The following is a 14,085-nucleotide window of genomic DNA, read 5'->3' as shown; positions in this document are numbered from 1 at the left end:
GGTATCTATGGATGTACGTTGTATAGTAAAAGTATTTTTGGGAGCGGTATTGTGGTTTAAAGTTTTAAACAGGCTCATATTTTAGTATTAAATAGTATAAGTTTCGTCGTAATGTCCGAGCTATCAGAGTTGCGCAGCCGGAAGCGTGAGCTTTGGTAGTTAGGGTGTTACATTTGTGTACTAGGATATGCTTGGACAAGTAAGTTCTGAGGAGTATTTTGAAACTTGGCCACTTAGATCAACTGATTTAGGATTGCCAACTGAAAGTCCACTATCAAGAGCAACCTAGCTACAAAACACTTAGTAATCCAAAGAGATGTTGGGCATCAACGCTCCCAGGAAGAAAATGTGAGCCATGTGTCTATGGTGAAGAAATGTTGAGCAAAACTAAGCCAAAGGCTGCTACAACATTTGCCACCAAGCCTTCAATGAGTAATAAGCTCTCTAAGCAAAATAAGAAAAGAAAAGCTAGCAAGGGATCAAGCAAATGCAAATCATTGTAGCAGCAACCTTAGTGAACCTTTGGGGAAAACATTTTCTATATAGCAGCAAGCAATAAATGAGCTACCATTGTCTGCATAAAACCCCATGAACCAAGTTCAACTATCAGCTAAATAAAGATAAGCATACTACTCTGTTTCATTTCATTTTCTCTTATGTTTGATGCTTTCTTGGGGACAAGCAAGGTTTAAATTTGGTGTTGTGATGACAAGTGATGAGCAGATAATTTATACGCTTTTTGGCATTATTTTTAGGTAGTTTTTAGTAAGTTCAAGCTACTTTTAGGGATGTTTTCATTAGTTTTTATGTTAAATTCACATTTCTGGACTTTACTATGAGTTTGTGTGTTTTTCTATGATTTCAGGTAATTTCTGGCTGAAATTGAGGGACTTGAGCAAAACTCTGAAAAAGGCTGACAAAAGGACTGTTGATGCTGTTGGAATCTGACCTCCCTACACTCGAAATGGATTTTCTGGAGCTACCGAACTCCAAATGGCGCGCTCTCAACGGCGTTGGAAAGTAGACATCCAGAGCTTTCCAGCAATATATAATAGTCCATACTTTACTCGGAAATTGAGGACGTACCTTAGCGTTGAACGCCAAGTACATGCTGCTGTCTGGAGTTAAACGCCAGAAACACGTCATGATCCGGAGTTGAACGCCCAAAACACGTTATAACTTGGAGTTCAACTCCAAGAAAAGCCTCAGCTCGTGGATAGATCAAGCTCAGCCCAAGCATACACCAAGTGGGCCCCGGAAGTGGATTTATGCATCAATTACTTACTCATGTAAACCCTAGGAGCTAGTTTATTATAAATAGAACTTTTTACTATCATATTATCATCCTGGATTGTATTTTGAATCCTGTGATCACGTTTTAGGGGGCTGGCCATTTGGCCATGCCTGAACCTTTCACTTATGTATTTTCAACAGTGGAGTTTCTGCACACCATAGATTAAGGGTGTGGAGCTCTGCTGTACCTCAAGTTTCAATACAATTACTATTACTTTCTATTCAATTCTCTTTTCTTCTTATTCCAAGATATACGTTGCACAACACTTTGATGAATGTGATGATCCGTGACACTCATCATCATTCTCACCTATGAACGCGCGTGATTGACAACCACTTTCGTTCTACTCTAGGCCGGGCGCATATCTCTTAGATTCCCCAACAGAATCTTCGTGGTATAAGCTAGATTGATGGTGGCATTCATGAGAATCTGAAAAGTCTAAACCTTGTCTATGGTATTCTGAGTAGGATTCTGGGATTGAATGACTGTGACGAGCTTCAAACTCCTGAAGGCTGGGTGTGATGACAAACGCAAAAGAATCAAGGGATTCTATTCCAACCTGATTGAGAACCGACAGATGATTAGCCGTGCTGTGACAGAGCATAGGACCATTTTCACTGAGAGGATGGGATGTAGCCATTGACAACGGTGATGCCCTACATACAGCTTGCCATGGAAAGGAGTAAGAAGGATTGGATGAATGTAATAAAAAAGTAGAGATACGAGAGGAGCACAGCATCTCCATACGCCTATCTGAAATTCCTACTATTGATTTACATAAGTATTTTTATCCCTTTTTATTTTCTATTTATTATTGATTTTCGAAACCCATAACCATTTAATCTGCCTAACTGAGATTTACAAGGTGACCATAGCTTGTTTCATACCAACAATCTCTGTGGGATCGACCCTTACTCACGTAAGGTATTACTTGGATGACCCAGTACACTTGCTGGTTAAGTTGAACGGAGTTATGAGCTTCTCTAACAGTGCCTGGAACTCTTGTATCACAATTTCATCCACCAAGTTTTTGGCGCCGTTGCCAGGGATTGTTCGAGTATGGACAACTGACGGTTCATCTTGTTGCTTAGATTAGGTAATTTTCTTTTCAAAAATCTTTTTCAAAATTTTTCTTTTCTTTTTCGTTTTTCCAAAAATATTTTTCGAAAATTTTTTTTAATAAAAATCCAAAAAAAATTAATAAAATCATAAAAACTAAAAAATATTTTGTGTTTCTTGTTTGAGTCTTGAGTCAATTTTTAAGTTTGGTGTCAATTGCATGCTTTAAAAATTTTTCTTGCATTTTTCGAAAATCTCATGCATTCATAGTGTTCTTCATGATCTTCAAGTTGTTCTTTGTAAGTCTTCTTGTTTGATCGTGATGTTTTCTTGTTTTGTGTCTTTTGTTGTTTTTCATGTGCATTTTTGCATTCATATTTTCCATGCATTAAAAATTTCTAAGTTTGGTGTCTTGCATGTTTTCTTTGCATCAAAAAATTTTTCAAAATTATGTTCTTGATGTTCATCATGATCTTCAAAGTGTTCTTGGTGTTCATCTTGACATTCATAGTGTTCTTGCATGCATTATGTGTTTGATCCAAAATTTTCATATTTTGGGTCATTTTTATGTTTTTCCCTCTCATAATTAAAATATTCAAAAATAAAAAAATATCTTTTCCTTATTTTTCTCACAATTTTCGAAAATTTGAGTTGACTTAGTCAAAAAATTTTCAAAATTAGTTGTTTCTTACAAGTCAAGTCAAATTTTCAATTTTAAAAATCTTATCTTTTCAAAATCTTTTTCAAAAATTATATCTTTTTCATTTTTTTTCTATTTTTCGAAAATTTCAAATATCTTTTTCAAAATATTTTCAAAATCTTTTTATTATCTTTATATCAAATTTTCGAAAATATGCTAACAATTAATGTGATTGGTTCGAAAATTTGAAGTTTGTTACTTTCTTGTTAAGAAAGGTTCAATCTTTAAGTTCTAGAATCTTATCTTGTAGTTTCTTGTTAGTAAAGTAAGTAATTTTAAAATTTTTGAATTAAATCTTTTTATCTTTTATCTTATCTTTTTTCAAAAATTTTATCTTTTTCAAAAATTTGATTTCAAAATATCTCATCTAACTTCCTATCTTCTAATCTTTTCAAATTTGATTTTAATATCTTTTTCAACTAACTTTTTTACTTTGTGTTTGTTTCTTATCTTTTTCAAAACCACCTAACTACTTTTCCCTCTCTAATTTTCGAAAATATCTCATCTCTTTTTCAAAAATTCTTTTTTGTTTTAAATTTTAATTTTAATCTTATCTTATCTCTAATTTTCGAAAATTACTAACACCTTCTTTAAAATTATTTTCGAAATTCTCCCTCTCTTTTCTTATTCTATTTAATTATTTATTTACTAACACTTCTCTTCACCTCTCTTCATCTAAAAATCCGAACCCAATATATCCCTTGTGTTTGGATTCTTCACTTTTCTTTCTTCTCTCCCCTTCCTTCTTCTACTAACACAAAGGAATCTCTATACTGTGACATAGAGGATTCCTCTTCTTTTCTTGTTTTCTTCTCTTTCATATGAGCAGGAACAGGGAAAAAGGCACTCTTGTTGAAATTGATCCTGAACCTGAAAGGACTCTGAAAAGGAAACTAAGAGAAACTAAATTACAACAATCCAGAAACAACCTTTTAGAAATTTTCGAACAAGAAAAGGAGATGGCAGCCGAAAACAATAATAATGCAAGGAGAATGCTTGGTGACTTCACAAAGCCAACGTCCAAATTTGATGGAAGAAGCATCTCCATTCCTGCCATTGGAGCCAATAACTTTGAGCTGAAGCCTCAGCTAGTTGCCTTAATGCAACAAAACTGCAAATTTTATGGACTTCCATCTGAAGATCCTTATCAGTTTTTAACTGAGTTCTTGCAGATCTGTGAGACTATAAAGATGAATGGAGTTGATCCTGAAGTCTACAGACTCATACTTTTCCCTTTTGCTATAAGAGACAGAGCTAGAATATGGTTGGATTCACAACCTAAGGATAGCCTGGACTCCTGGGATAAGCTGGTCACTGCCTTCTTGGATAAATTCTTTCCTCCTCAAAAGCTAAGCAAGCTGAGAGTGGATGTTCAAACCTTCAAACAAAAAGATGGTGAATCCCTCTATGAAGCTTGGGAAAGATACAAGCAGCTGACCAAAAGATGTCCATCTGACATGTTTTCAAAATGGACCATATTAGATATATTCTATTATAGTCTATCTGAATTTTCAAAAATGTCATTGGACCATTCTGCAGGTGGATCAATTCACCTAAAGAAAACACCTGCAGAAGCTCAAGAACTTATTGACATGGTTGCAAACAACCAATTCATGTACACTTCTAAGAGGAATTCAGTGAATAATGCGATACCTCAGAAGAAAGGAGTTCTTGAAATTGATGCTCTGAATGCCATATTGGCTCAGAACAAAGTGTTGACTCAACAAGTCAACATGATCTCTCAAAGTCTGAATGGATGGCAAAATGCATCCAACAGTACTAAAGAGGCAGCTTTTGAAGAAGCTTATGATCCTGAGAACCCTGCCATGGCAGAGGTTAATTACATGGGTGAACCTTATGGAAACACCTATAACTCATCATGGAGAAATCATCCAAATTTCTCATGGAAGGATCAATCAAAGCCTCAACAAGGCTTTAACAATGGTGGACGCAATAGGCTGAGCAATAGCAAGCCTTTTCCATCATCTTCTCAGCAACAGACAGAGAATTTTGAACAAAACACTTCTAATTTAGCCAATCTAGTCTCTGATCTGTCAAATGCCACTTTCAGTTTCATGAGTGAAACAAGATCCTCCATTAGAAATCTGGAGGCACAAGTGGGCCAGCTGAGTAAGAAAGTCATTGAAACTCTTCCCAGTATTCTCCCAAGCAATACAGAAGAGAATCCAAAAGGAGAGTGCAAGGCCATTGATGTGATCAATATGGCCGAATGCACAAGGGAGGAGGAGGATGAAAATCCTAGTGAGGAAGACCTCCTGGGACGTCCCTCAAGCAAGAAGGAGTTTCCTATTAAGGATCCAAAGGAATCTGAGGCTCATATAGAGACCATAGAGATTCCATTAAATCTCCTTCTGCCATTCATGAGCTTTGAAGACTATTCTTCCTCTGAAGAGGATGAAGATGTGACTGGAGAGCAAGTTGCTATCATGAAGCTGAATGCCAAGTTGTTTGGTAATGAGACTTGGGAAAGTGAACCTTCCTTGCTCATTAATGAACTAGATACCTGGATTCAGCAAATTTTACCTCAAAAGAAACAAGATCCTGGCAAGTTCTTAATACCTTGTACCATAGGCACCATGACCTTTGCAAAAGCTCTGTGTGATCTGGGGTCAGGGATAAATCTTATGCCACTCTCTGTAATGGAGAAGCTGGGGATCATTGAGGTACAACCTGCCTTGTTCTCATTACAATTGGTAGACAAGTCACTAAGACAAGCTTATGGAATAGTGGAGGACGTGTTAGTAAAGGTTGAAGGCCTTTACATCCCTGCTGATTTCATAATCTTAGACACTGGGAAGGAAGAGAATGATTGCATCATCCTTGGAAGACCTTTCCTAGCCACAGCAGGAGCTGTGATAGATGTCAACAGAGGTGAACTAGTCCTTCAATTGAATGGGGACTACCTTGTGTTTAAGGCACATGGCCATCCCTCTGTGACAAAAGAGAGTAAGCATGAAGAGCTTCTCTCAGTTCAGAGTCAAGAAGAGCCCCCACAGTCAAACTCTAAGTTTGGTGTTGTAAGGCCACAACCAAACTTTAAGTTTGGTGTTAAGACCCGATATCCAAACTCTAAGTTTGGTGTTGGGACTATACAACATTGACCTGATCACCTTTGTGGCTCCATGAGAGCCACTGTCAAGCTATTGACATTAAAGAGGCGCTTGTTGGGAGGCAACCCAATTTTATTTATCTAATTTTTATTTTATTTTATTTTATAGTTATTTTGTGTTTTATTAGGTACATGATCATGTGGAGTCACGAAAAAAATATAAAAATTAAAAACAAAATCAAAAACAGCAGAAGAAAAATCACACCCTGGAGGAAGCACAGACTGGCGTTCAACGCCAATAAGAAGCATCTGGCTGGCGTTCAACGCCAGAACAGAGCATCAACCTGGCGCTGAACGCCAGAAACAAGCAACATTCTGGCGCTGAACGCCAGGAATGTGCCTAGAAGAAAAGCTGGCGCTGAACGCCAGTAACAAGCATGAAACTGGCGTTCAACGCCAGAAACATGCTTTACATGGGCGTTGAACGCCCAGAATATGCACCACACGGCGTTTAAACGCCAGAATGGTGTGCAAAGGCATTTTACATGCCTATTTGGTGCAGGGATGGAATTCCTTGACACCTCAGGATCTGTGGACCCCACAGGATCACCTCAGGATCTGTGGACCCCACAGGATCCCCACCTAACACATTCCCACCTTACCTCCTAATCCTATTTTACTCTTTCCCATGTCACACTTCCCAAAACCCTTCACCAATCACCTCAATCTGTCTTTCCAATTACCCTCTTCACCATTCACATCCATCCACTCTTCCCCATAAACCCCACCTACCTTCCAAATTCAAATTTTCTTTCCCACCCAATCCCACCCTAAATGGCCGAACCTTCAGTCTCCCCTCTCCCTATATATACCCTTCCATTCTACTTCATTTTCACACAACACAACCCCCTCTTCTATACCTTGGCCGAACTTACACTTGTCCTTCTCCTCCATATTCTCTTCTTCTTCTTCTTCTCTTCTTTCTTCTCTTGCTCGAGGACGAGCAATATTTTAAGTTTGGTGTGGTCAAAGCACAATCTTTTTTGTTTTCCACTACCATCAATGGCACCTAAGGCCGGAGAATCCTCTAGAAAAGGAAAAGAGAAGACAAAAGCTTCCACCTCCGAGTCATGGGAGATGGAAAGATTCATCTCCAAGAGCCATCAAGACCACTTTTATGATGTTGTGGCAAAGAAGAAGGTGATCCCTGAGGTCCTTTCAAGCTCAAGAAAAATGAGTATCCGGAGATCCGACATGAGATCCGAAGAAGAGGTTGGGAAGTCTTAACCAACCCCATGCAACAAGTCAGAATCTTAATGGTTCAAGAGTTCTATGCCAATGCATGGATCACTAGGAACCATGATCAAAGTATGAACCCGAATCCAAAGAATTATCTCACAATGGTTCGGGGGAAATACTTAGATTTTAGTCCGGAAAATGTGAGGTTGGCGTTTCACTTGCCCATGATGCAAGGAGATGAACGCCCCTACACTAGAAGGGTCAACTTTAATCAAAGGTTAGACCAAGTCCTAATGGACATATGTGTGGAAGAAGCTCAATAGAAGAGAAACTCCAAAGGCAAGCCAGTTCAACTAAGAAGACTGGACCTCAAGCCTATGGCTAGAGGATGGTTGGAGTTCATTCAACGCTCCATCATTCCCACTAGCAACCGATTTGAAGTTACTATGGATCGGGCCATCATGATTCATAGCATCATGATTGGAGAGGAAGTAGAAGTTCATGAGGTCATCTCCAATGAAATCTACAAAATAGCCGACAAGCCCTCCACCATGGCAAGGCTAGCTTTTCCTCACCTTATTTGCCATCTATGTTACTCAGCTGGAGTTATCATAGAAGGAGACATCTCCATTGAAGAGGATAAGCCCATCACCAAGAAGAGGATGGAGCAAGCAAGAGAGACCCTTCACGGTTCTCAAGAGATGCATGAGGAAGCTCATCATCAAGAAATCCCTGAGATGCCTCAAGGGATGCACTTTCCTCCCAATAACTATTAGGAACAACTCAACACTTCCTTAGAAGATTTGAGCTACAATGTGGAACAATTAAGGGTGGAACATCAAGAGCACTCCATCATTCTCCATGAAATAAGAGAAGATCAAAGAGTAATGAGGGAGGAGCAACAAAGGCAAGGAAGGGACATAGAGGAGCTTAAGGACATTGTTGGTCCTTCAAGAAGAAGACGCCACTAAAGGTGGATTCATTCCTTGTTCTTATTTCTCTGTTTTTCGGTTTTTTTATGTTATATGTCTATTTATGTTTTGTGTCTCTACTTTATGATCATTAGTATGTAGTAACTATGCATTAAAGCTATGAATAAAATCCATTAATCCTTCACCTCTCTTAAATGAAAAATGTTTTAATTCAAAAGAACAAGAAGTACATGAATTTTGAAATTATCCTTGAATTTAATTTAATTTTATTGATGTGGTGACAACACTTTTTGTTTTCTGAATGAATGATTGAACAGTGCATATGTCTTTTGATATTGTTGTTTATGAATGTTAAAACTGTTGGCTCTTGAAAGAATGATGAACAAAGAAAAATGTTATTGATGATCTGAAAAATCATGAAATTGATTCTTGAAGCAAGAAAAAGCAGTGAAAAAGAAGAAGCTTGCGAAAAAAATAGGCGAAAAAAAATAGAAAGAAAAAGAAAAAGCAAGCAGAAAAAGCCAATAGCCCTTAAAACCAAAAGGCAAGGGTAAAAAGGATCCAAGGCTTTGAGCATCAATGGATAGGAGGGCCCAAGGAAATAAAATCCAGGCCTAAGCGGCTAAACCAAGTTGTCCCTAACCATGTGCTTGTGTCATGAAGTGAAAAGCTTGAGACTGAATGGTTAAAGTCGTGATCCAAAGCAAAAAGAGTGTGCTTAAGAGCTCTGGACACCTCTAACTGGGGACTCTAGCAAAGCTGAGTCACAATCTGAAAAGGTTCACCCAGTCATCTGTCTGTGGCATTTATGTATCCGGTGGTAATATTGGAAAACAAAATGCTTAGGGCCACGACCAAGACTCATAAGTAGCTGTGTTCAAGAATCAACATACTTAACTAGGAAAGTCAATAACACTATCCGAAATTCTAAGTTCCTAGAGAAGCCAATCATTCTGAACTTCAAAGGAAAATTTGAGATGCCAAAACTGTTCAGAAGCAAAAAGCTACAAGTCCCGCTCATCTAATTAGAATTAATATTCATTGATATTTTGAAATTTATAGTATATTCTCTTCTTTTTATCCTAATTGATTTTCAGTTGCTTGGGGACAAGCAACAATTTAAGTTTGGTGTTGTGATGAGCGGATAATTTATACGCTTTTTGGCATTGTTTTTAGGTAGTTGTTAGTAAGTTCAAGCTACTTTTAGGGATGTTTTCATTAGTTTTTATGTTAAATTCACATTTCTGGACTTTACTATGAGTTTGTGTGTTTTTCTGTGATTTCAGGTAATTTCTGGCTGAAATTGAGGGACTTGAGCAAAACTCTGAAAAAGGCTGACAAAAGGACTGTTGATGCTGTTGGAATCTGTCCTCCCTGCACTCGAAATAGCTTTTCTGGAGCTACAGAACTCCAAATGGCGCGCTCTCAATGGCGTTGGAAAGTAGACATCCAGAGCTTTCCAGCAATATTTAATAGTCTATACTTTATTCGGAAATTGACGACGTAACTTAGCGTTGAACGCCAAGTATATGCTGCTGTCTGGAGTTAAACGCCAGAAACACGTCATGATCCGGAGTTGAATGCCCAAAACACGTTATAACTTGGAGTTCAACTCCAAGAAAAGCCTCAGCTCGTGGATAGATCAAGCTCAGCCCAAGCATACACCAAGTGGGCCCCGGAAGTGGATTTATGCATCAATTACTTACTCATGTAAACCCTAGGAGCTAGTTTATTATAAATAGAACTTTTTACTATCATATTATCATCCTGGATTGTATTTTGAATCCTGTGATCACGTTTTAGGGGGCTGGCCATTCGGCCATGCCTGAACCTTTCACTTATGTATTTTCAACAGTGGAGTTTCTGCACACCATAGATTAAGGGTGTGGAGCTCTGCTGTACCTCAAGTTTCAATACAATTACTATTACTTTCTATTCAATTCTCTTTTATTCTAAGATATCACTTCTTCTTCAACTTGATGAATGTGATGATCCGTGACACTCATCATCATTCTCACCTATGAACGTGTGACTGACAACCACCTCCGTTCTACCTTCGATTGGGTGAATATCTCTTGGATTCCTGATACACGATGCATGGTTGATCGCCTGACAACCGAGTGCTCGCCTGACAACCGAGCCAGCCATTCCGTGAGATCAGAGTCTTCGTGGTATAGGCTAGAACTGATGGCGGCATTCAAGAGAATCCGGAAGGTCTAACCTTGTCTGTGGTATTCTGAGTAGGATTCAATGATTGAATGACTGTGACGTGCTTCAAACTCTTGAGGGCGGGGCGTTAGTGACAGACGCAAAAGAATCACTGGATTCTATTCCGGCCTGATCGAGAATCGACAGATGGATAGCCGTGCCGTGACAGGGTGCGTTGAACATTTCCACTGAGAGGATGGGAGGTAGCCACTGACAACGGTGAAACCCTTGCTTAAGCTTGCCATGGAAAGGAGTAAGAAGGATTGGATGAAGACAGTAGGAAAGCAGAGGGACGGAAGGGAAGGCATCTTCATACGCTTATCTGAAGTTCCTACCAATGAATTACATAAGTATCTCTATCTTTATCTTTATGCTTTATTCGTTTATCACCATACCCATTTGAGTTTGCCTGACTAAGATTTACAAGGTGACCATAGCTTGCTTCATACCAACAATCTCTGTGGGATCGACCCTTACTCGCGTAAGGTTTATTACTTGGACGACCCAGTACACTTGCTGGTTAGTTGTGCGAAGTTGTGTTTATGCCATGGTAGTGAGCACCAAGTCTTTGGGGCCATTACTAGGGATTATTAGAGTTTTGAAAAGTAGTGATCACAATTTCGTGCACCAAGTTTTTGGCGCCGTTGCCGGGGATTGTTGAGTTTGGACAACTGATGGTTCATCTTGTTGCTTAGATTAGGTATTTTTTTTCTTCAGAGTTCTTAAGAATGAATTCTAGTGTTTCAAGGTGATGTTCTTATCATCACCAAAGCTGATTGATCTTCATCAATTTAGCTCTTGAATGCAATGTTCTGCTGAAGCTTGGCTGACCATGTCTAATTCCTTTAGACTGAAGCTTTAGACTAACATTGCATGATTCCTGGAATTCTCATTAAGAATTTTGATACCTTTTTCCACTTTATTTTCGAAAAAAGCACAAAAAAAAATTTACAAAATCATAAAATCCAAAAAATTTCTTGTTTGAGTTTGGTGTTAATTCCATGCATTCATTCATGTGTCTTAAGGATCTTCAAATAATTCTTGATGATTTCTTACTCTGATCTTTGAATTCTCTTGACTTGAGTGTTTATGTGTCTCATATGTGTCTCATTAGTGTCAGCAGTATACAAACTGCTAAGTTTGGTGTCTTGCATGCATTGTTATTTGATTTTAGTTGTATTTTGATTTTTCCTTATTATTAAAAATCCAAAAATATTTTTAATTTGTGTCTTCTCAAGTCAATAATACAGAGAATTAAAGATTCAGAACATGCTGCAGAGGAATTATACAGAAAAAGCTGGGCGTTCAAAACGCCCAGTGAAGAAGGACAGACTGGCGTTTAAACGCCAGCCAGGGTACCTGGTTGGGCGTTTAACGCCCAAAAAGGTATAGTTTTGGGCGTTAAACGCCAGAATGTGCACCATTCTGGGCGTTTAACGCCAGGATGGCACAAGAGGGAAGATTCTGCTTTTCAATGCAACTTTTTTTCAGGTTTTCAAAGTTTTTCAAAATCAAATCTTTTTCAAATCATATCTTTTCAATCATGTGTTTTCAAAATCAATTTCTTTCCTTTTTCAAAGATACTTGCTATCAATTAATGATTTGATTCAACATTTCAAGTATGTTGCCTTTTCTGTTGAGAAAGGTTTAATGTTTGAATCATATCTTTTCTTGTTAGCCAAGTTTTTAATTTTCAAAATCAAATCTTTTTTTTAAAATGTTTTTCAAATCATATCTTCTCAATCACATCTTTTTAAAACTAATCATATTTTCTTAACCACATCTTTTTCAAAATAATTTTCAATCAAATCTTTCTGATTTCTAATTTCAAAATCTTTTTCAAAAATCACTTGATCTCTTTCCCACTCTTGGTTTTCGAAAATTAATTAGTGTTTTTCAAAATGTTTTCAAAATTTCTTACTTAATTTTCGAAAACCACTTCCCTTCTTCTCACATCCTTCTATTTATGGACTAACACTATTCTTTAATGCAAAATTCGAACTCCATCTCCTTTGATAAGTTCGAATTTTCTACTTCTGTCTTCTACTTTTCTTTTCCTCTAACACCTAAAGGAATCTCTATACTGTGACATAGAGGATTCCACATTTTCTTGTTCCCTTCTCTTTCTTATGAGCAGGAGCAAAGACAAAGGCATTCTTGTTGAGGCTGATCCTGAACCTGAAAGGACCTTGAAGAGAAAGCTAAGAGAAGCCAAAGCACAACTCTCTGTAGAGGACCTAACCGAAATCTTCAAAGAAGAAGAACCTATGGCAGCCGAAAACAACAACAATGCCAACAATGCAAGGAAGGTGCTGGGTGACTTCACTGCACCTACTCCCGATTTCTATGGGAGAAGCATCTCTATCCCTGCCATTGGAGCAAACAACTTTGAGCTTAAGCCTTAATTAGTTTCTCTAATGCAACAGAATTGCAAGTTCCATGGACTTCCATTGGAAGATCCTCATCAGTTTTTAGCTGAATTCTTGCAAATCTGTGACACTGTCAAGACTAATGGGGTTGACCCTGAGGTCTACAGACTTATGCTATTCCCTTTTGCTGTAAGAGACAGAGCTAGGACATGGTTGGACTCTCAACCTAAAGAAAGCCTGGACTCTTGGGAAAAGCTAGTCAATGCCTTCTTGGCAAAGTTCTTTCCACCTCAAAAATTGAGTAAGCTTAGAGTGGAAGTCCAAACCTTCAGACAGAAGGAAGGAGAATCCCTCTATGAAGCTTGGGAAAGATACAAACAATTAATCAGAAAGTGTCCCTCTGACATGCTTTCTGAATGGAGCATCATAGGTATTTTCTATGATGGTCTCTCTGAACTGTCCAAGATGTCTTTGGATAGCTCTGCTGGAGGATCTCTTCATCTGAAGAAGACACCTACAGAAGCTCAAGAGCTGATTGAAATGGTTGCAAATAACCAATTCATGTACACTTCTGAAAGGAATCCTGTGAACAATGGGATTGGTCAGAAGAAAGGAGTTCTTGAGATTGACACTCTGAATGCCATATTGACACAGAACAAAATATTGACCCAACAAGTCAATATGATTTCTCAAAGTCTGTCTGGAATGCAAAATGCACCAAGCAGTACTAAGGAGGCTTCATCTGAGGAAGAAGCCTATAATCCTGAGAACCCTTCAATGGAAGAGGTGAATTACATGGGAGAATCCTATGGAAACACCTATAATCCTTCATGGAGAAATCATCCAAATTTCTCATGGAAGGATCAACAGAGACCCCAACAAGGTTTCAACAATAATAATGGTGGAAGAAACAGGTTTAGCAATAGCAAGCCTTTTCCATCATCTTCTCAGCAACAGACAGAGAGTTCTAAGCAGGATAACTCTGACTTAGCAACCATGGTCTCTGATCTAATCAAAACCACTCAAAGTTTCATGACTGAAACAAGGTCCTCCATTAGAAACTTGGAGGCACAAGTGGGTCAGCTGAGCAAGAAAATTACTGAACTCCCTCCTAGTACTCTCCCAAGCAATACAGAAGAAAATCCAAAAGGAGAGTGCAAGGCCATCAACATGGCCGAATTTTGGGAGGAAGGAGAGGCAGTGAACGCCACTGA

The sequence above is a fragment of the Arachis hypogaea genome, chromosome 2, assembly GCF_003086295.3.
Source record: "Arachis hypogaea cultivar Tifrunner chromosome 2, arahy.Tifrunner.gnm2.J5K5, whole genome shotgun sequence".
NCBI classification, from domain to species: Eukaryota; Viridiplantae; Streptophyta; class Magnoliopsida; order Fabales; family Fabaceae; genus Arachis; species Arachis hypogaea.
The sequence above is the reverse complement of the archived record's forward strand: the minus strand, read 5'-3'. Positions refer to the sequence as shown.